This window comes from Siphateles boraxobius, unplaced genomic scaffold (genome assembly GCF_051911475.1).
Source record: "Siphateles boraxobius isolate OS27281-9 unplaced genomic scaffold, OSU_SipBor_1 66, whole genome shotgun sequence".
Lineage (NCBI taxonomy): Eukaryota > Metazoa > Chordata > Actinopteri > Cypriniformes > Leuciscidae > Siphateles > Siphateles boraxobius.
The window spans coordinates 20,458,053-20,481,317 of NW_027509193.1; the positions used below are offsets into that span (position 1 = coordinate 20,458,053).

Sequence of the window (23,265 nt, forward strand, 5' to 3'; positions counted from 1 at the left end):
AAGGTTGGAGGCAGATCTAGGGAGGGAGGGAGGAGCCAGTGGTGACTGTGTGAACATGATTGGAAACTTAATTGTAGCATTGAAATGTTCTATAGACCTTATGCGCCAGAGAAACGAGGGCGCCGCCATCTTTAGAATATTGTCTTTGAACTTCCTTTTTTGCGGCCGCTCTGTATAATTCTATGGCAACGCTTTCCAGGAGTAATTAGCTGGTGAAGTTGATTTACTTATTGTAGAGTTAACGAAAGTTATCATGAGAAAGTTATCTAAAGTTATCTTATGATAAACTGTAATGTTTATCATAAGCATTGTAAAGCATATGTCTTAACAAATGGACCTTGGACATTTTTTTAACGAGCCGTTCATTCATAACTACGCAAGATCGCTGTGAAAATACAGAACGGAAGTCAAAAGACAACGAGCTCAGCGCTGAAAAGGGGCGTGGCTACATAAGGTCTATAAGTGAAAATTTGAAAATCTTTTTGAAAATTTTCACAAAAATGTCATGGCCCCCAGAATATTTTGTTGTATGAATATCTGAACAGAAAGAAATAACAGATCCTCTGCTTTTAAATAAAAATTTTGATAAAATGTTTTATTCTAGCTTCATGCATTCTTTTTTTAATCAACACTTAAATATGGGTAAGCAACATTTTGAGCAAAAAGCTGAGAAAATCGTGTATTTGTCAAAGACTACTGTATGTCTGGATTGGATTCAGTACAATGATCAAAACAGATGGAGTTGATTGAGTCCATCAACACCCCCAAAGCTTGTACAGTCCTAACCGCTTCCTGTGTCGACGTTTCACTCGGTAACAATAGGCTGTTTTGATTTTTCTGCAGTTTCACTAGTTCACACTTACATACAATTAGAGGGAGTAAGTTTAATGCATATTTGGCGTGCTGTCCGGGGGGAGGGCTTCGAACTCGGAATTCGGCCCGAACCCAGAGTACAGAATGGATTGTTCTATTGATGGGGAGTGGGGGGGGGGGGTTGTATGGTGGATTTTTCCGTTTTGTTGGGGGTGGGAGGGGTGGGGTCTTATCCGTGAGACTTGGGAATGTGTAGTGTTGACGTGCGGGCCGGGCGACACCGTGTGGTGCCTGTGTGTGTATACGTCCTTGCGTGCAGGCAAGCCTGCGAAATGATTCGGGGTCAGAGAGAGAAGCGGTAGGATGTGTGTTTGGATGAACGACTGAAAACTATCGTACATTATGGGATTTTTTTCATTATTGATCGTACATCGTACAGAGGTCAAAATTATCGTACAAATACGATAATTATCGTATATCTGACAACACTGGTTGGAACTAAATTCTACAGGACAGTGGCTCTCTAGGACCAAACTTGCCTACTCCTGGGTTAGGACAAGTAGTGTGGAGAAGGGGTGGTGGAGGGTTGCTAAACTGTCAATGAATTGGGGTGAGACTGCCGAGTATATATACCTCTTATCGTTGATTGCTGAGTGCTCTCCACTCGTGTTAATTATCTGCGCGTGCTCCTCCCGAACTTTTTGAATAAAACATCATTTATTGTTAATGATTGCATTATTTTTCAAATACATCTTCTTACATTTGAGATTGCTCGTTTCTGCTTCTTTTTTGCATGTGTTTTGATCTGAACTGTACTCGTTCAGGAGATTCGTAATAGCGCCCCTACCTTATAACAGTGATAACAAAACCGTAAAATCTCGTCAATGGCAGGAAAGTGTTTTCTCTTAAAAGACGAGATAACTTGTCAATGGTGGGGAAAGAGTTAATCTCTCCTTTTCTCTTTCTCTCACTTAGTAGCAAAACCAATGCCTTCTGGTGCATCATCTGAAGTGTAATAAAAAAAATACTTGGGGGTGGCATCTGATTCCCACGCTGCTTGAGGAGAAGAGCAGCAGACTGTGGTGATCCAAATGCTTCAAGAAATACGCACAATATGAGGCAGTCAGAATCTTCCAAATCATAGCATGAAAAAAAATAGCCTGAGGTGGTATACTGGTCTTTTCTGGTTTTCACAGGTCTCTCTGCCAAGCCCAATTTTGCTTGTTTAGCTGGTTTGCCAGCTGGTCTCTGTCCTTATTTCCTGGATTTTTATCATCTGTCAGCCAAAAACTGTTGCGTAGGAAATAATGCTCTCGCCTGATCACCCACTGAAGCTAAACAGTGTTGAACCTGGTAAGAACCTGATGGGAAAACTCCTGGGAAAACAAGGTTGCTGCTGGAGGAAGTGTTAGGGAATCCAGCAGGGGGGTTCACAATGTGGTCTGTGTGGGTCCTAATGCCCCAGTATAATGATGGGTACACTATACTGTCAAAAAGCTCCATCTTTCGGATGAGATGTCCATTTTCCTTCGAAAAGAGCAGGGGTGTAACCCCATTATTCTGGCCAAACTTGCCCATTAGCCTCTGTCCATCATCATGGCCACCCAATCATCCTACTCATTAGCTATGTTTACCTAGACAGCTATTGTTTCAATCTGAACAAAATCATTTTGATTGATGTATCCAAACATGATCAGGTTGATGTGTTTATATTCCACAAGATTCAAACTGGATTTGATCTTTTCACATGCAGAATTTTTCATACAGCCTACAGAGTTCCCCGCTGTTTCAAGATGTGCACACACTGGCCATCCTCCTACCATTGCTTCTTTAATAATGAGCAACAATTTTAGACACAATATTACCATTTTGACATACCACTAATACACACTTACAGTCTGCCAGGAACACCGCTCAGCCAATCAAATTGGGGGACTAGAACTAACTGGTATATAATGCTAAATGACATCCTGTCACTCACATGACCTCACAGCAATCGCAAACCACAACCATCCAATGATCCAAATTATTTCCAATAGACAAAATCAAGTCCCGCCCTACATTTACGTTTCACTCGTATATATGTCACAATAGGGAAGAAAAGACTATTGTAATTTCCCTTTCGTGCCGACTTTAAAAAAACACATTTCAGATTTGACGTTCACGAACAGGAACTTAAGCCTACTGATGGTGGCGGTGGGGGTACGATAGACAAATTAAGGCATTTTGAATTCAGAGACAACAGTGCTAACAGAGGCTCTTGACTACAAGACTACAGAGCCAAACAGAGCAAGAGAGACCAAGGAGGCAGGAAAGAGGGAGAACAGTAAGGAAGGCAAAAGTTTCCTGTGGATGAGGGTGAAGGAGAGATTGCTGTTTGCTGCTGCGTGATAAAACATACACCTCAGAGGGATAAGTCTCGCTTAATCTCCTCGCCTGCCATTTTTCAATTACAGGAGGTTGCAGCCAGGGAGGTTGGGGAGAGGAGAAGGGAGGATTACAAGGATATCTGGGCTTTTATATTGAAAAAAACAACAACTAAGGCCTCCTGCATGGGGAGAGGGGGGACTCGGTGGAGAAGTGAATGAGGAAAAGAGATTTGTTGGTCCTGCACATAGACATAGTTGTTTAATTCACCCTGGAGTTAAGTTGAGTCTAGTGTCTCCATCATAGTGCCAGTACTCTGGGGAACGTGCCAGCAGGAGCGAAGACAGGGATAACAAATAATACACACACACACACACACACACACACACACACACACACACACACACACACACACACACACACACACACACACACACACACACACACACACACACACACACACACACACACACACACAGAATGCAATTAAGAACGTCCTACCGAGGATTGTTTGATAGCGATCTCCTGTGGAGTAAATTTTTGTACAAGGATATGTGTTTATAGTGGTCATGAATTAAACATTTTATTCCACATTCAAATTGTCCTGCAGAGAGCTGTGTGTGTGGATTTATTCTAACTGGCTATTTCCACTGGATACAGTCCAACAGCAGAACACACTGTGGATTTGAGCATGCAAGTTTCTGAAAAGTTTCAATGTGGTGCGTGGACACGATTTGCATCCCCCCAAAATAGAAAGGCCTGAGTTAAATAAAGCTGCGAGCTTAAGAGATGATTTTGTGTAAGTGAACTTTTGTGCTTGTATTCAATATTTCATATTCATTAATGTAGATTTTGGTACAGATGGTATAGGAACAGTAGGAATTACAGTTATAACTAAATGTAATTTATTGCAGCTACTGAATGCAATATACAATACAGTTTCCAACGCCAATATCCTAAAGAGCATGGTGGTCCGAAAACTAATATATGCTATATCACTGTGGCGAGCAGGACGAGGCCGAGGGCCGTGAGAGAATGGCGCGAGGCCAGGGGCGTGATTACTGATGAGCCACACCTGCGCGACGCACCGGTCTCGTATCTCTCATGGAGGTGCGGAAGCATAAAAGTAGGAGCGACGATCGTGAAGATCGAGAGAGGCCAGGCCTGGATTGAGGGACTGCTGCCTTTACTTTCGTTTTGTATTTGTTTATTTATTTATTTATTTATTTCATGCTTCCTTCTCATAACATCGGACATTGCTACAATCACACTTTTTTAATGTTTATTAGATATTTGAAGACTTGTTTAATTGATATAAATGCTACTGAACTACGCCTTTCAATTATGAATGAGTGATAATTTAAAAAATGCCAAATGTTGGTTGATTGAAAAAAAGGGAAAAAATGTGTTTGAAAAAAAGAAAAGAAAAGACAACACTGAGACATTTCTCAAAATGTCTTCTTTTATGATCCACAGAAAAAGAAATTCATACAGGTTTGAAATAACATAAGGTTGAGAAAATGGCAGGATTTTAATTTGTCAGAGAACTCTCCATTTAAAATGCAAAAGGTGATTGGCTCAACAATAATTATACCTCAATCTAGATTTTACAATGCATATTCCAGGAAGTCTTGCACAAACTGAGCAACTGCCATTAAGATTAATGGAAATGTTAACGGATAGCTTTCTCCAAGTATTACTGGCCTAATGTGACTGGTTCTAAGTTGCTTTTTTATACAGATGACATTTTAGAGCAGAGGTCTTCAATCCTGCTCCTGGAGGGCCGCTGTCCTGCAGAGTTTAGTTCCAACCCTAATCAAACACACCTGAATCAGCTCATCAAGCTCTTCAGGATCGCTTGAATATACAAAGGCAGGTGTGCTGAAGCAGGTTGGAACTAAACTCTGCAGGACAGTGGCCCTCCAGGAGCAGGATTGAAGACCTCTGTTTTAGAGCATCAAAAGGATGACTTTTACATTTAAATTCATTTTATCTAATCAAATTAATTTATGAAATAAATAATTTATGATTATATTTGCCTCATGACATTATAGGGTAGCCAATACCTCTTATTAGAATGACATTGTGCCTGTAGCTAAAAGAGACCGTGACAACCCACATACTGTACAGTATGTACCAAATGGCGAGGAAAAACCTTTCATAAATAAAGATTGCAGGATTTGTACCTATGCATCTGCACAGGTTGACTGACGTTAACCAAACCTACACCCTTGCTCATACGGTGGCTGAGTCAGACAGCGCTGTGCACACCTCTGCGGATACATGTGTGTTCATGAGGCACTGCTCAGTGTGAGAGGGCACAGAGCACCTATCTGGAGGGCTTCCATAAGCAGGGTTGGATATTAAAGAGTACTCAATCCTCTGGTCACATTCACAAGAGCATCTATTTGATTTATCACTGAGAATAACTCCCCATATCTCACTCTAGTGCTCTTTCTCTCTTATTCTATCTCTCCCTTTCAGTCAGCTCCAGGACCTCATATTCCCTCTACTTGTTGACTACTCTGACTGCTCTTTTTTTTGTTTAGCACGGATTTCTCTCTACATTCTCTCTCTCTCTCTCTCTCTCTCTCTCTCTCTCTCTCTCTCTCTCTCTCTCTCTCTCTCTCTCTCTCTAGCATGCACGAACGCGCGCACACACACACACACACACACACACACACGCGCACACGCACACGCACACACACACACACACACACACACACACACACACACACACACACACACACACACACACACACACACACACACACACACACACACACACACACACACACACACACAATCCCTGTGTTTCCCCCATTGAGTTCTATTGTTTTATAATAAGCTAATGATATTTCTTAAAGAGACAGTTCACCCAAAAATTAAAATTCTGTCATTATTTACTCACCCTCATGTTGTTCCAAACCTGTATGAATTTCTTTCTTCCGTGGAACACAAAAGAAGATATTGTGAAGAATACTTGTAACCAAACAGTATTGGTGCGCATTGGATTTCATAATATGAAAAAAATTAATTAAAATAATTTAATAAAAAAAATATTTAATTAATTAATTAAAATAAAATAATAAAAAAAGACATTTTTCAACACATATTTGTTTCCCACAGTTCTGAAACACGAGGATTAGTGCTGCTATTGTTCCCTAAAACTAAATTAAGAATCAGTAATTAAAATAAAGCTAAAATAAAATAAACATTCATATTATTAAATGAAAACTTATATTAAAATGTTGCTTTGGCAACTAACTGAAATAAATAAGTTTAAGTAAAATCAGGTACAAAAACTTGATAGAACTAAATAGAAATATTAAAAAAATAAAAGTTACACAAACAATTATTATTAAATTAAAATTAAAACTAAAAATATAAAATAAAAGTTTATTCATAATATTGGTAAAAAATAATTAATTAATAAATAATATATAAATACATAGTGAATAATACTAAAATAACACTTATGAGGATGAGTAAATTATGACATCTTAACTTCACATCACCTCATTTCCATTAATACATTATTTTGAATGTTTTTAAGTTGTTGTCTTTGTGACCATTGTACCTATAGTAGAATTAAACTGAATTGTCTGTTGCGGACTGAACTAAACTAATTTCACCTAACAAGCGGTTGACAATGCTAACAAGGATAAGAGAATATTGCTGTTCATCTCCAATACATGTATGGTTAAGGATAGTGAATGACAAACTGGGGACCAAAGAGTAGACCTCAAACAGAGAATAAATGCAGAGTTGTGTAAGAATAATTATTCGTATCATTGGGACAGAGGCTTCTCTGCTTCCCCAAAAGGGCCAGATGGTGTGGTGACCTGGGTGCTTTAAATGGATATTATTCTCTGTCTACTACCAAGCTGCAACCATTATGGGTGAGTGGGGCGCCTCAGGGGACAGGGTCATCAGGCTCACCTGGGACTGATTGTCCCAAGTACATCCTCCATAACACCTCAGCTGACAGGAAAAAAAGAGCTAATGTCCACTAGAGCAGCACATCTCCTTCACAAATCTAACATATACAGTTGAACATATTGTAGGAAGGGAGCTATATGCTATATTGAGCTAAAAGGTGGGTATTTTTCAGTGAGTCTTTTTGCAGATAACACCATTATGCCAATAGGTGATGACAATTGCATTTATGTCAACGCTAATTCATTCAGTCACTAAACACGTTGAGCGAATCAATAAATCATTCAGCCATTCGATCAAAACACCGATTCATTCAGGAACGAATAATGAAACAGCACTACTGTGAGCTGTTCTGCAATGCGCGATGGTTCATTCCGTGTTGGCTGTGATTGTAACCTTTTAATTAGCAATATTTTCTAACATGCAAGATACTCAATATTAATTATTCTACAGTCATTATTATTACTATTTGAGATATGAAAATACATTGAATTGCCACCATTCTGAGTTTAAATCAGTACCTGGTGTGGCACCAGCTGTTTTACTGTAGGTCCTACAGTGCATCTCATCTTCATGGACTGAGCCAGATTTCCCGGTTCTTGCTGTGAGATGTTACCTCACACTTCCACCACTTTCTGTTCTAAGTTCTCACACACGTCTGGGGGGAAACATGTTTACACATGGTTTGGCACTGCAAGGACAATTAACTGTCCTTCCTGTGTCCCTGTAGCATTGTCTTAGGCGTCTTACATTACAGACATTGCAGTTTATTGCTCTGTTCACATCTGTAGTCCTCAAGCCTCCCTACAGCAGGACCTTGGCATGTTCACAGCAGTGATCTGGGACCCTGCATGAGCACCTTTCTCCTGGTGTTTTTCAGAGTCTGTATCTCTTTAGGGTAGTTATTGGAACTGGCTCCTTAATTTCTTACTGCCAATTAACTGTTAGGGCCCTATCTTACATCCGGTGCAATGCGGCCCTAGGCGCGACGCAAGTGTTTTTTGCTAATTTCAGCCTGACCCAGTTATTTTCACATCTTGCGCCATGTTGTTTAAATAGCAAATGCATTTACGCCCATTTGTGCGCCCCTGGGCATGCTGGTCTGAAAACGAGGTGTGTTCAGGCGCAATGTTGGCGCGTTACTATTTTACTAACTGAAATAGACTGCTCCATTGACCAACTGAAAACAGGTTTAAAGTCAATGGTCACTCCTTCTTTTTACCAAATTTCTATATAACCCTGTCGTTCAGTCTCAGTAGTTTTCAGATTCTTGATTAATTTGCATTTCACTGTTTTACTAAAGTTTCTCTACCACACGATTGCATTTCTAAACAGGCACCCGAACACAAGATAACATGACAGCATTTATTGCGTTTTGTCTGCACGTCCTGAGACTCAAGTCATTTATGATGTAGGAAAAAAGAGCCACAGTGACATCCCTGATTGCAGCAACTTCCATTTTTATTTCAGATATTTTCTGCCAATTTCTCAGGAAGTGGCGATTTTGTTCTCTTGAACACAAGGGATGGAAATGCTGGTTTATTCGCAAACTTTTTATTTGATATTTCAATTTCGTGCATTAGTTTTAAACTTTGGATGGAAACATTTCTATTGACTGGTTATATGCGGAAAGAAGCTTAGTCCATAGATATAGCTCAGGTCCCTCCTTCAATGTCTGATGGTCTGGCAGACATCCATAACAACATACAATATTAATGTCAATTCAAATCCCTAACCCTAATAATGAGAAATGCTGCCTTAGCAAACATCACTAATAAGATTTCCACAGAACAAGGTCCGCAAAATATAAACATGTAAGGAGAATAAGAACAAGAGGGAGGAGACTGAAAGATTGTGACTTGCTGAAATAATGATCATAAACCATTCATGTTCCTAAGATGTTTCAGGAGCTGAGTAAAGGCGTTGCTTTGGAAATAAATTATAGATCAAAATGTTTTGCTTTTTACTCTTCTCTGTGACTCGGTCTCTTTCTTTCTCTTACTCCCGATCCTCACTGCTGACCAAGAGCGCTGTGGCAGTAATGAGGCCAGAGACAGCAGATGAAAAGATGATCATCATCTTCGGAGTTTGTTTCTGACGTGTGAGGAATCATTAAAGTGTCGGCGAGGGAGACTTTGACAAGCTGCCTATGATCACAGGACAAGAGACTCTTTCTTTCTGGCTTCCCCCTCCCTTCCCCTTTCTTCTCCTCTGTTCTTTCTCCCTCATTTCTTTCTTCTGCACAGTTTTATGTGTACTCCATGTGTAAGGGGTGCAGATTTCATAACACCATATTAACTAATTGTAGTCCGTTTACAGTTTTTTTCGATTGCTAAACGACAGTGAGCACAACTGGAGCTACATGTGCAAAACTCTAACTACAGTCTGTACAGCAGCAGTTCATGTGGACCAAACTCTAGTTCGTTTTTCATTGCTTGAACACAGTTTTCAAAACTCTACACACTTATCCCATGACTTTAACCACAACCTGCACAACACTGTGGATTTACAGCACTTTGTTCAAATGCTAACACACTGCTGTCAAAACTGTGAACCACACATTCAAAACAGAATAGATTTCAGCCTTGTGCCTTTCAAACACTGCTAATTGCAATTTCAGCTGAAAGGCTAAGCAGGTGTCTTGTTTGTTATTTGTTCGAATTACAGTATGTACTTTTAGTGTCTATCTTTTTTTTCTTATTACTGTAATTCCGTAAATTACTACAGACTATTGAAGCAAACTGCTAATTTTCATTTACCTTACAGTAAAGAATTGTTATGTTCTAAAAATTTAAATAAATCATGTGAAAGAATGTCACTCTTTTATTCTAGGAAATATTACTTTGTATGAAGTCCCTGAAATTGTTCAAACTGTAAAGAAGAAAAGTTAGCATTTTCTATATTGGTGTTTGATGCTAGTGTTTTTACTCTCTGTGTGTTCTGAGTGACAGTGTGTGTTATCTCAGTGAGGGTTGTGTAGTGTTTGGCTGCACTGAGCCTGTTTTGAGCCATGTGTTAAGAGTTGTGTTGCTTGGAATGAGTATTGCAGGTGATGTGAACTGTTTAGCTCAGGTGACTGTTGGTAATGCAGACTGTAGTTAGAGTTTTGCACTTGTGGCTCCAGTTGTGCTCACTGTCGTTTAGCAATCGAAAAAAACTGTAATAATACAAAGCAATTTGTAATACAAAGCAAAATGACAAACTTGTGAAACTGTAAACTTACACCTGAACATTAATGTAAATGCATCAAATATCAATTTTTTTTCAAATCAACCAAAACAATATATAATAATATAAATAATATCTTTTGTGTGTGTGTGTGTGTGTGGGGGGGGGGGGGGGGGGGGGGGGGGGGATGAAATGATGACTACAAACATAATTTGTTAACAGTTACTACAGACTCAAATTATTCTGTACATGTAACTGCAAACCCAAGCTTATCGAAAAAACTGTCTGTATGAACAAGTAACCCCCTATCCAATTCTTGAGATAGCCAAGAATAGCATCAGTAACCATAGTGATGGTCACTAAAGTAAATATTAAATATGGCAACCTCCGTAACACCAGAAAGTCTTATCAATATTCCGCACACAGCAGTTTTTAATAAACGAGCCCAATCAAGTTAAGAGTTCATGCGTCAAATCTTAATTAACTGACAGTGGCTATGAATGCTCAGATAACAAATCTGGTGGGGATAGACAGCAACAGGATCTAAAACCTTCATACACACAGTTCATATCTCCCTCTCTGAGTTTCCAGATGTGGGCTTTTTGGGGGTCAGAAGAGCTGCGGAGGGGGAGGGGGAGGGGGAACGCGATTTCTACCGAGGGGGCCTTTAGACAGATCCGTCCAAAATCCGTCTCTGAAATTAGCCCTCCAAAAAGGACTGACTAGTAATTTAAAGCCGAAAGAAAATAGAGACACTTATAAATAGGAAGAAATGATAATACAGATACAAAAAAAAAAAAAGATAATATGATTTGAGAGAGAAAACATAGTTCCACTTAAGACTTGAGAAAAGAATGAGAAAACAGCTGGGATAGCAGGCCCTCTGTTTGTGATTTTGCCATCTGTTTAATTTTCTGCCTCAGAAATCTCTCGAAGCTCTCGCTACATTTCAAACAGTCCCAGCCGCAGCCTCTCAAGTGCGTCTCTGTGAACTGATGTTTTAGTATGCGGCTGAAGATGCGGCCGTCCTCCGCCCTCCAGAAGTGGAGCGTGTTGAGCACTCCTCTTTAAATAATGGTGCTGAGACCCTGCTGGGTTCTGCACCGCATGAGGCACAAGATCAGAGCAAAGAGAAGTCATATTAGACGTTTGTGCTGCCTAAACCCTTATGCATTTCTCTATCTATACCTCTCACAATATATTTCTTTGCTTACCTCTTTTGACCTTTTAATTGTCGCATGTCTCTTTCTCCCCCTCTCCCCATTCCCTCATTCCTCTGCTCTTTGATATGTTAATTCTGTCATCAGGTCTCTTGCCTAATTGGTTGCCTTTTTGTTTTAATTAGGTATGTATAACTTGAACTAAGAAGTCCCCAGACTGCTGCATGTTGTTGGTGTGTGTGTGTGAGAGAGAGAGAGAGAGAGAGAGAGAGAGAGAGAGAGAGAGAGAGAGAGAGAGAGAGAGAGAGAGAGAGAGAGAGAGAGAGAGAGAGAGAGAGAGAGAGAGAGAGAGAGAGAGAGAGAATCAGTGTGTGGCGAGCTCAAACGGGTCAGAGTGACATAATGAATTTCCTGCTTTCAGGTCTCTGTGTGTCAGGCCCTAGCTTGCGTAAGGTACATCTCTCGTGTTGTCGTAGAGACGGCATGAGCTCCCTGCAGCTGTGCTGTTGTTCCCAGAGAAGCTAATCTGACTGTATGACTGAGCTGACGGTCATGAGGTCATGTTTGTCCAATTACGGCTGCATTTGGCCTCCACCTCTGTAAAAAGCTGGACTGAGGAGGACCGGGATGGTGTTTTACTCCCTGTTGTACAAAAAAATGAGGACCAAGCTAAATTTGAGTCTATACCATTGTGAAAAAGATGTACACTTTAGCCTACTTTAAAAAACTTATTGCAGAATAGTGTAGTTTAAAAGCATATACTTAAGTGAAAACTGTTATGATTTAATTGCATTTTAACAGCTATTAAATAAAATTTAGATCAATGCAATTAGCTGAACTTGAGAGTACTTTTTGAAACTCTTAAGTAGGACTTAAATACATCCTATATATGTCATTTCAAAATTACTATTGTCTTTGAAATATGGTTAAAGTGTACTGTTGAATGAACTGACAAGAATTTATTCGTTAACTAAAATTTGCTTTAATGTAATTTCTATTAAAACTTGTGTCATGTATTTAAATATACTTGTAATTATAAGTCTATACAGATAAGTGTACTTCTTTAGCACAACAAAAGTTTATTTAAACATTATTTCAATTTAACTTTAATGTAAGACTTTAAATTTGACCATTTACCATTTATAAAACTTTCAGTCATGAAAATGTCTATTAAAGTACACTTAAGTGGCCTTTTATTTCATTAATGTTATATTATTTGTAAGTACAGTTTTTCAAAAGAAAATATTTTACTTCTTTTACACAAGGGTAAATAGAAGATGCTTTTATGTTTCAAAATCTGCATGCATATAGTTTTATGTTTTTGTTAAAATGTAATTCAAATGACAGCGTAACATGGTGACATTTAATATTTCTATGGTATTTACAAAGACTGCAAATGACTTTTTGTTAAATGTCCCATCTGGATTAGATGTACAAATAAATTCGCCTTTAGGTCTTTCTCAGAGAAATGTTTTGTGCATGGTTGCCCCTTAAGAAATGTCAAAACTTGAACGTTCAGACAAATAAGATCTGGTGTCTCATTAAACAGAGACAAATATTCACCTAAAATATAGATAGTTTGAAAGCAAAATAATAACCACTATTAATGAAAATGCTAAATGATATATAGTATATTATTTGTTTAAAGCATGGACCTCACTGATGGGGCTTACAGGAGTACATAATTTAAAAAAAGAGAGGAAATACTGCGTTGGATGAAAAAAAGCTTGAAAAACATTGTAAGAAAAAGTAAAAGACATGAAGATGTATAAAACAATACAAAACCAAAAGTGAGCCAATATCAGCCTTGTTTCCATTATTGACATGGCAGGATAGAGACACGGAGTTATTTCTTCTGAAGCTACGACGACAGATCGAGTGAATAGTTGTGGATAACAGGAATTGAGTGATCTGGAGGGTGTGAGCGAGAGATCAGCAGGGGGTCTCTCGCATACATCTGTCTGCAAGAACATGGCACAGATATGCCAGAGAAAAGTCAGATCTGAGAGAGTGGGGGAGTGAGAGATCTGTCAGAAAGACTGTCAGCTTTACGACTTCTAATGCATTAAGTGGTTCTGAATCTGGAGTGACCATATACATCTAGTTTTCAAAGGAGATTTTTGAAGATCATACATTAGTGGATTATTCCCATCAAATGCCATATTTGCTGTCTGTCACATCAGACTGGAAATACTAACAGTCTTTATTATGGACGTGTATGGTGTAAGCTGTTATGTGTGTGTGTGATACGTGGAGGAGAGGTTTTTTTATGTAGCGAACTGTGAGATTATGTAAGCTGACCTATCTTTGCTATAATCAGATCAGAGCGCGTACAAAATAATCCAGAAACAACTGAAAAACAATGCCGAATTCACTCAGCCAAAAAGAAGGAGGAAAAAAGCAGGAAAATCACCAAACCCGCTCGTGGAAATGTGCTGAAGATGAGAGGGTACTAAAGTTCATGCCTTAGGATGTCTATGTTCATCTGGGATGAATATTTCATGCTTTGTCAAGCTGTTTATGGCTGCTTGTGGCTCACTTTTCTTTCCATCTCTGTCTTTATCTCTCTCTCTCTCCGCACTCTCGATTCTCATGATTCTCCTTATTCTTCTTTAATGAAAGCATGAGGGACAAATGTACATTTAAATATCTTAGCTTTGGTTGTATCGCAGTTTACAGAAACATATCAACCACAAAACACAAAAATATGTAAGCAGTACTACAAAACTGTGAAGTTCTGTGACAAACAAATTACATTAGTTGACTATTAAATTGTTCTGAATAAAGCACTGAAAATGAGCTGACAGCTGAGAAAATTTGCAGATACGTAGGAAAGACAGAGGATGTGGAGGTGTACCATGACCAGAAAAAAGCTGTGTGTGTGTGTGTGTGTGTGCGTGTGTGCGTGTGTGCGCGCGTGTGTGTGTGTGTGTGTGTGTGTGTGTGTGTGTGTGTGTGTGTGTGTGTGTGTGTGTGTGTGTGTGTGTGTGTGTGTGTGTATGAATCAGAGGGTGCAGAGTAATGAGATCCCTATTTAAATCCTATGAAATGTATGACTTGGCAAACCTGTTTACATTTTGTAGGATTCATCAGGGTTCTTTTAGGTTATCTTTCTCTTGCTCAAGGTCAGCCTGTGGGCCACTAGGTGAGATTGTGAAAATGGACTCCTTTGGTGTAGAATGAATCATAATCACAATTAGAATTAAAAAACATTCACGATTCATTTCTGAATGCAGCACAACCCTGATTTTCAAAACTATGCGTATAAATAATTTTTTATTGCAAAGAAAAGGGCAAATTATGTTTTCACTCTGCTAGTCAGTGTACATTTAAATGTGTGGCGTTGATTTATTATAGTGTTATAGATCTAGTCACGGCACAACACTTCTGGTGTTCAGTGGGTGCTAAGTGACTTTACATTGAATGTTGTGACCTACTTATTTGTCATAGACCATCTCACAGGATTCAGCTATGCAACCCTTGCCTTCCATTTAACAAAAATGACTGGCATAATGATTATACTATCCAAATAATAACGTCACAGCCTGAGGTTGTCACAGTAGGCAGGGTTTCGTACTGTATGATGTCATACATCATTGTAAAAGTGAGTGTGAAAAGGGCAGAGGTCAAATTATGAGTCTTAGCCACAAATCTTTTTAAGTGATAGTCATTGGTGTACATTATGGTCAACAACAGAAACATTTCATGTGAATTAGAGTGATTGAATGATCTGTGAATTAATGACAATTGATATTTTTAGTATCCTAAAATTCTCTCTCATTTACCAATTCTCTTATTCACAGCATGCTTGGTAAAGTCAGTTTCACATTTATTGACTCATCAGTGCACTTGTGTTTTGACTCAAGGGTTCACAGGTCCACCGAAGCCATTAGTCAGCACAGTCATTTGTCTAGCGTCGAGGTCATGCAAAAGAACCTGTTTCACGAGAGCTATAGGGAGCACAGAAACGGTCTCATGTGTAGTGCAGTCCTCTCGGAAACAACAGCTCAACACAGCCACCAACCTCAAGCCCCAGATCCTCTCCATTAATAAGCAGAAAAGCTCACTGCTCCTTCACTTTATAAAGAGACCTTAAGTCAGAGAGGGCAGCCAGAAATCATGACAGAGTTTGGAGCTCTTAATGAAACACCAGAACACACTTCCCAGATCCTGATATTAATTACCACCTCAGCTATGGGAAGACAATCTGTGTTTCTCCATCTCACAAGTGCTCTCACCTCAATATCAGTCTCAGTGTGCAGCTACAGCTCTGCCAACTCAGAATGCTCACTACGATTTCAGCTCACCTGACTCACTCTGGCTTCATCATGAGAGATTATATTCTCATCCAGAGACCAGAGTCTGTCAAATTTCACTTTTAAAGTAGTTTCTTTTGACATGTAGGACATGCTGTAGATTATATTGTAATGTATGCTGATAGACATCATATTATTTACAGATCAAGTTGACATTAGATCCCATTAAGAGCAATCAAATGTTGGCTAGTGAACGTAAGAAATTACTATTTTATTCAGTAAGGGTATATTAAATTAAATTCAAGTGACAGATTTTTTTTGTAATGTAAAAAAGTTTAGTATTAATAAATGCTGTTCTTTTGAAAATCAAAGAATAATAAAACAAACTTGGTTTCCACAAAAATATTAAGCAGCACAACTGTTTTCAACATTGAAAATAATCAGAAATGTCTTTTGAGCAGCAAATCATCATATCAGAATGATTTCTGAAGGATCATGTGACACTGAAGACTTGAGTAATGATGCTGGAAATTCAGCTTTACCATCACAGGAATAAATTACATTTTTAAAAAAATGCAACTTTTGAATGGTATTTTATGTTTTTAGCAGATATATGCATTTACAGTTTTTTTCGATTGCTAAACGACAGTGAGCACAACTTGAGCTACATGTGCAAAACTCTAACTACAGTCTGTACAGCAGCAGTTTATGTGGACCAAACTCTAGTTCGTTTTTCATTGCTTGAACACAGTTTTCAAAACTCTACACACTTATCCCATGACTTTAACCACAACCTGCACAACACTGTGGATTTACAGCACTTTGTTCAAATGCTAACACACTGCTGTCAAATGTTGAACCACACATTCAAAACATAATAGATTTCAGCCTTGTGCCTTTCAAACACTGCTAATTGCAATTTCAGCTGAAAGGCTAAGCAGGTGTCTTGTTTGTTATTTGTTCGAATTACAGTATGTACTTTTAGTTTCTACCATTTTTTTTTCTCTTTACTGTAATCCCGTAAATTACTACAGACTATTGACGCAAACTGCTAATTTTCATTTACCTTAAAGAATTGAAAAATCGAAAGAAAAAAAACTGTAATACATTCATTTTGTCCCTGGAAAACAGAACATGATTATTGATTATGTTGATCTCACATTTTAGTTCAATGAATGTATTTTAATTTATTTAGTAGGTGAAAGGGTCCGGTGACAAGAGGGTTACAGAGAAAGAAAGAAAAAACTACTGAGTGCACCTTTAAAACCCTTTATTGCCTAAAATATAATTTTAGGCCTTTAATGTGGAACCAAGTAGTTAAAATGGCTGGCTCCCACTCTGCTTATCTAGCTTGGGGTGCTGTACTCATTCAATATGTCTGGAGAGAATAAGCTGTGTGTGTGTGTGTGTGTGTGTGTGTGTGTGTGTGTGTGTGTGTGTGTGTGTGTGTGTGAAAATGTCCCCATAAGGATGGCAATATCTGAAATCCTTGTTCGTGTGGGGACATTTTTTGGTCCCCATGAGGAAAACAGCTTATAAATCATACTAAGTGATGTTTTTTGAAAATGTAAAAATGCAGAAAGTTTTCTGTGATGGGTAGGTTTAGGGGAAAGGTTAGTGTAAGGGAATAGAATATACAGTTTGTACAGTATAAAAATCATTATGTCTATGGAAAGTCCCCATAAAACATGGAAACACTACATGTGTGCGTGCGTGTTTGTGTGTGTGTGTGTGTGTGTGTGTGTGTGTGTGTGTGTGTGTGTGTGTGTGTGTGTGTGTGTGTGTGTGTGTGTGTGTGTGTGTGTGTAAATCAGCCGCTGTAAAATGAGCTATACAGCACTGATGGAGAATGTTAGACTGTAGGGCTTATTAAACATGCCTATTTTTAAAACACAGGCTCTGGATCAGCAACTATCCAGCAGACAACTCCTCATAACGCTGCATAAAATACACATTGTTCATTATGTGCTCTGTTACAAGAAAGCGCAGTAGCTATAAAATATGGTTGTTAGTTCAATTTGAAATATAAACATACACAGTTGAGTTAAGTAAAAATGACAAACACATTCTATAACAGAAGTTACTTACCTTGTGATCAATCAAAACAGCATTTTAAGAGTGAATTTAGTTAAATGTGTGCCGTACGAATATAACAACTATGTACAAATGACAAAAGCCCAACAATTTTCATACATTCACACTATCATTATATACCATTTACAACATGGCAGAAAAAAAATGAGTTTTTTTTTTTTTACCACAAACTGTTCATGAGTGGTTCAAATGCTAGACAGTTTAGAAAAGAAAGAAAAAAACCTTAAAGACGCAATTCGGAGTCTTGATATTTACTATCATTACCTGTGACTATGGTTACAACCATTACTGGAGGCTATCGAGAGATGAAAATTGACTTTGGTTACTCACTCATACAGACTGCGTTCGATCTGCGCCAGTGCTATTGTATATGTGCAGGGCAATTCCAGAGACACACCTGTTAGTAAATACAACCGTCAATCTCAAACACTGACACATCCTTTCAAAACTCTTCTCTCACAATCATTTACTCCAGAACCTTATACAGGCCTTTGGGTCCTTTCGACCTTCTCTTTTTCAGCAATCTGTCATTTCGATTCAATTACAAAACCCTCCCTCTTTGGCAGCCTGTCACCTACCATGAGGAACAGCTGAGAGTGTGAACAGCTCAGTTTAGATGCGCCTCAAAAGGTATGTGTGTGTTAGCACATTTTATTTGTCATACAGTCTCTAAGGACTTGTTGATTTACAAAATAAGTGTCTATAAGCACATGTTCAGTGGCTTTTGGCCCTACAATCTACAACATGTGTATCAGTGTGTCTAACATCTTTCACAACAGCGTCAATCACAGTGGAAACTGCTGTTTATTGGTCTGTCACACAGATTCGTGATCTATTCCCTACTCTCGGCCTGGGAGAGCTTTTACACTAGTATTTCCGTCACTGAGCTATGTGTATAATAACGTCCTCCCCCCACCATCAAAATCTTTCTTAAATGTAAGGCCATCTGCTTGTGGATTCAATATAGGAACACGGGTACACATGTGAAGGATAAAGAATTAATGTTATTCTTCTGACAGTTCTTTGTAGCTCAAACCATAGCCTTGGATTAATCTTATGAGTCTCGACACAGAGAGACAGCACATGTTGCAACACTTCACAGCAGTGGATGGAGATGAACACACATCAAAGCAACACACATGCACACACATCAGAATTTAACAAAATTATTTTTTAGTACTTTTAATAAATATATGCACTACTAATCAAAAGTTTGGGGAAGGTTAGATTAAAAAAAAAAGTAATTTATACAAGCTGCATATTTTTGATAAAATACAGTAAAAACAGTAATGTTGTGAAATATTATTCCAATTAAAAGTAACTATTTCCTATTTTAATACATTTTGAAATGTAATTTATTCCTGTGATCAAAGCTGAATATTCAGGATCATTACTCCAGTCTCCAGTGTCACATGATCCTTGAAAAATCATTCTGATATGATGATTTTCTGCTCAAGAAACATTTCTTATTAAAATCAACGTTGAAAACAGTTGTGCTGCTTGATATTCTTGTTGAAACTGTGATACATTTCTTTGATAAATGCAAATTTCAAAAGAAGGGCATTTATTTAAAATATAAATCTTTTTTAATGTTATAAATGAGGTAGCGTACCCTGGGGTTTCAGTCAGGGCCTTCAGTAACGCGTCACCCCCCCCCCCCCCCCCCCCCCCCCAACATATTTTATGAAACGATGATGTCATCACCCCACGTGTCGACTAGTCAGACACGCTAAATCAGTAGCCTAACATCAACAACAACTGCGACTACATGCTTGTGTTCCTGCTTCAGAAGCTACTGAGCCTCTTTTATTTCTTTATTTATTATTTAGGCCTACTTTAATGTATTTTTAATTTACTTCTTTATTTACATTTCTTTCTTATGCTATGATGCTTGTATTTTGTCTGATTAAGACATTTCGTTTTTTGTAAGGATGGGCATTTCAAGCAAAAATAATATTCGACGATCGCTGGCAATAATTTGATTATTATTCAAAACCCCGCCCCCCTTAACATTTCATTTCATTTCTCTGTTCTGTAGGCCTACGTGTTGTAGCCATTAAAGTAAAGTTAGTTTCATATTTATGTTTAAATAATATGTTATTTTTTCCATTTCATCTATGTTGATTATATGAAAAGTGATCAGCCTATATCGAGAGACATCATTTTGACCGCTTTATTAAGTTTTGTTTTGTATAAAGCCTTTCTTTAAAGTGAATTTCGTTTTTGTATAAATTGTATCTTAATTTTAATCAATGTTTTAACCAATTGCCTGGATTTAATAGGCTAAATAAGAAGCAAATATAGCAGCCTATAATCAGGACATGGAGGCGCCGACGCGATATAACTTGCATCGCACGTGAACTGGAGCTTGTCTCATAAATGAACAGAAACTCAGAAATATATCTAAGCTTGAAATGTCTACTTTTAAACAAAACAATTCAAAACAAAAAGAAACAGACAACTCTCTTATAATCCGTATGAAGTGTGCATTTATCTCTATAAGCACCTTCACAATACTGCGAAGGTGGCGAGTCAGCATCGTCACAGAAAACACTATTTATTAATAAACAATTAAAATGTCTCCTTGTTATATTTGACACATTCATAATGATTAGGCTACATTTGCCTGGTTCTTTGTGGCAAGCTTTATGCGTCTTCTAACTGATCGAATATCGTGACTCATCCCTATTTTGTACCAGGCCATTTATGGTCTGAAAATGCTTGCATAGTGACAAAACTTACTCTTACTCTTTTACAAAACATTTACAAAAACTTGGTCCCAACAGGGCCTTTAACGTCAACATGTTGAACAAGTCTGCTGGCTCCAGCTATGTGGTTCCTCACTGCACTTTGGTTCCTCATCCCGTTCCTCACTGCACTTCCTGTGTGAATGATACTGTGTGTGTGTGTGTCTGTGTGCGTGCGTGCATGCATGGGAGGGAGAGAGAACAGGGGGCAGCTGACAGCACTGCGAGGGTAACAAGCTTACTAACACCCCTCACAGTGTTGTCACTTGCACCCATAGACAGTAAAAGAAAGGCTGCACCCCGTTCCTCGCTGCACTTCCTGTGTGAATGATAAATAACCTGTTCCGCTCAGTGCTAGCTGTTAGCCAGTCATAGCGGTCATAGTTACCCTCAGTGAAGTGCCGCACAAAACCTTTTCCGGCCTTGGTCAGCCCATCCAGCTTAGGTGTAGATCTTCCTTTTTAAATGATCTCTTTCTTCTCTCCAAACATACGCCTTGAAAAAGGCACAGGAAGGAGATCGTCAACTGGACCGGTAAGAGGTGTGAAGGCAGCGGCCATAGCTTAGTTCACTGACATTGCTCAAATGCTCACAACCCGCCAACATTTCAAACGGTTGATGACATCAGCGGGGCTAGCGCCGACACATCGCTGGGCCCTGAGGGCGTTTTTGTCACTGCGCATCGAAATTTGATTGGCTAATGATACACGTCAGTCAAAGTTATGATCAAATGGGAAATGGCAGCTTCAACGGAAGGGTAGCTATACTTCTAGTGCTGGTCCCCGGAGATGTGATGCGTTTAGATGACCATATGGAAAATCCAGCTCAGCCTCACAAAAAATAACCATATTCTTTATGGAAAATAATCGTAAAAATGAAAAATATATATTTTACATATATTATATTATATTATATTATATTATATTATATTATATTATATTATATTATATTATATTATATTATATTATATTATATTATATTATATCATATCATATTATATTATATTTATATTTTAGATTCTGACAGGGCCAGCAGAGAAGGCCCTGATGGCCCTGACAGCCCACCTCTGTATAAATGTTATTTTTGATCAATTGAATGTATCCTTGGTGAATAAAAGTATTAATTTCTTTCTAAACAAATCTGCCCCTCAACTGTAATGTATTAACAAACATAAAAAAAATGTTTTGCCAAATCAGGAGATGATTTAAAAAAGTAATTTTTTTTAACAAATAACAATTAGCCTATTACATAATGTGTTTACACAGTCTTGTTATAGGCAACAAAATGCAATCAATAATTGTCCTTAAATGTGTCATCACCCCAACAGCAACACCAGCTAAAACCACCCCTCACTCACACTTCTATATGAATGGCAGTATCACACATATACGTTGGCAGTCACCCTGGGCTATTACCACACTAAACGGCTGCAAGAGGTTAAGCTAACCAAAAAATGTGATAAGATATTTTATTCATTAACATTTCTAAAATACTGCTAACAAAATGAATAATGTGTATTTTTAATTACACTAATGCCATATGAACAGCCAGTGAATTGTACACAACTACACTGATTGGCTTCATCACTCTGTCTCCTCTCCACCAGTAAGCCGGTGTGTGGTGGGCGTTCTGGTGCACTATGGCTGCTGTCGTATCATCCAGGTGGATGCTGGACATTGGTGGTGGTTGAGGAAATTCCCACCTTCCATATGTAAAGCGCTTTGAGTGCAGAAAAAAGAGCTATGTAAATGTAATGAATTATTATTATTATTATTAGTTGTGTCTAATAAGAGCTTATTAGATTCATTCAGGAACTGAACTACACTTGTCCGGCTGTATGTTACGTGCTGTAAATTCAGTTGCATTATTCTAAGGGCTGTTGAATGCTTGAATTTGATTGGTTGACGAACGTTCTGAGATGTTTAATTGTTTTCAGGGAAACGCACGGCTAAAGTAGTTCCAGGCAGGTCTTTACCGCATTTCAGTTCCATATCACTTCACCAAATGATTTCAGTTATTTCCAAGTCTCCTCTGAGGAGACACTTAACAGAGTGACTCAAGTCTTGCTTTCAGTACTCACGGCTCGTGTGACCGGTTGGCCATTATGGCACCAGGAAAAGATTCTCTGTGTATGAGCTATCTCATTCACACATGTCGAATAGCCACAGACGGCCACACATCGACAGTCTGACTGTGACTGATTCTGTGACAGAGTGTAAGAAAGCTATATTCTCACACATCCAACTGCCTCCTGCTAGCTAGCAAAATGGTCTGTATCTTCTTTATTACATAAATTGCTTTCATTCGACTGGTGACCCAAATTAAATTTTTTGTTTGTATGCAACATAAACCTGAATATATTTGAGCAGTGTAAACACAAAAATCCAATTATTTTCAAATCCAATTTCCAGTCCACTTTCATATATGTCCACTTTCCAGACAAGCACAAAGTAAAAACTATTTTATATATTTTTTATAAAAAATATATTTTTTAGCTAAATGGGTAACACTTTAGTTTAACGTCCAATTCTCAAGATTAAAGTTGCTTGTGATTAGCATGCATAGGATATTGGCTGTTTATTAGTACTTATAAAGCACATATTAATGCCTTATTCTGCATGATCATATTAGACATCCCTTAATCCTAGCCAATTCCTAAACTTAACAACTACCTTTTGCCCGTAGAAAAAAAACAACAACAGAAATTAGGAATTTATTTAG

At 38.3% G+C, this 23,265-nt stretch overlaps 1 protein-coding gene across 4 annotated transcripts in view; it reads right to left on the reverse strand.

The window, feature by feature from the left end:
* elfn2b (extracellular leucine-rich repeat and fibronectin type III domain containing 2b) overlaps positions 1 to 23,265 on the reverse strand; it is a 130,773-nt gene that overhangs the window by 68,463 nt on the left and 39,045 nt on the right. Inside the window, exon 1 of one of the 4 annotated variants that reach the window (XM_077212915.1) lies at positions 6,092 to 6,126. The exons of the other annotated variants lie outside the window; for them this stretch is intronic. The gene's annotated coding sequence lies outside the window, so the exon portion shown is untranslated. Of the gene's footprint in view, positions 1 to 6,091; positions 6,127 to 23,265 lie in introns of those variants that run through there. 4 annotated transcript variants of the gene reach the window in all.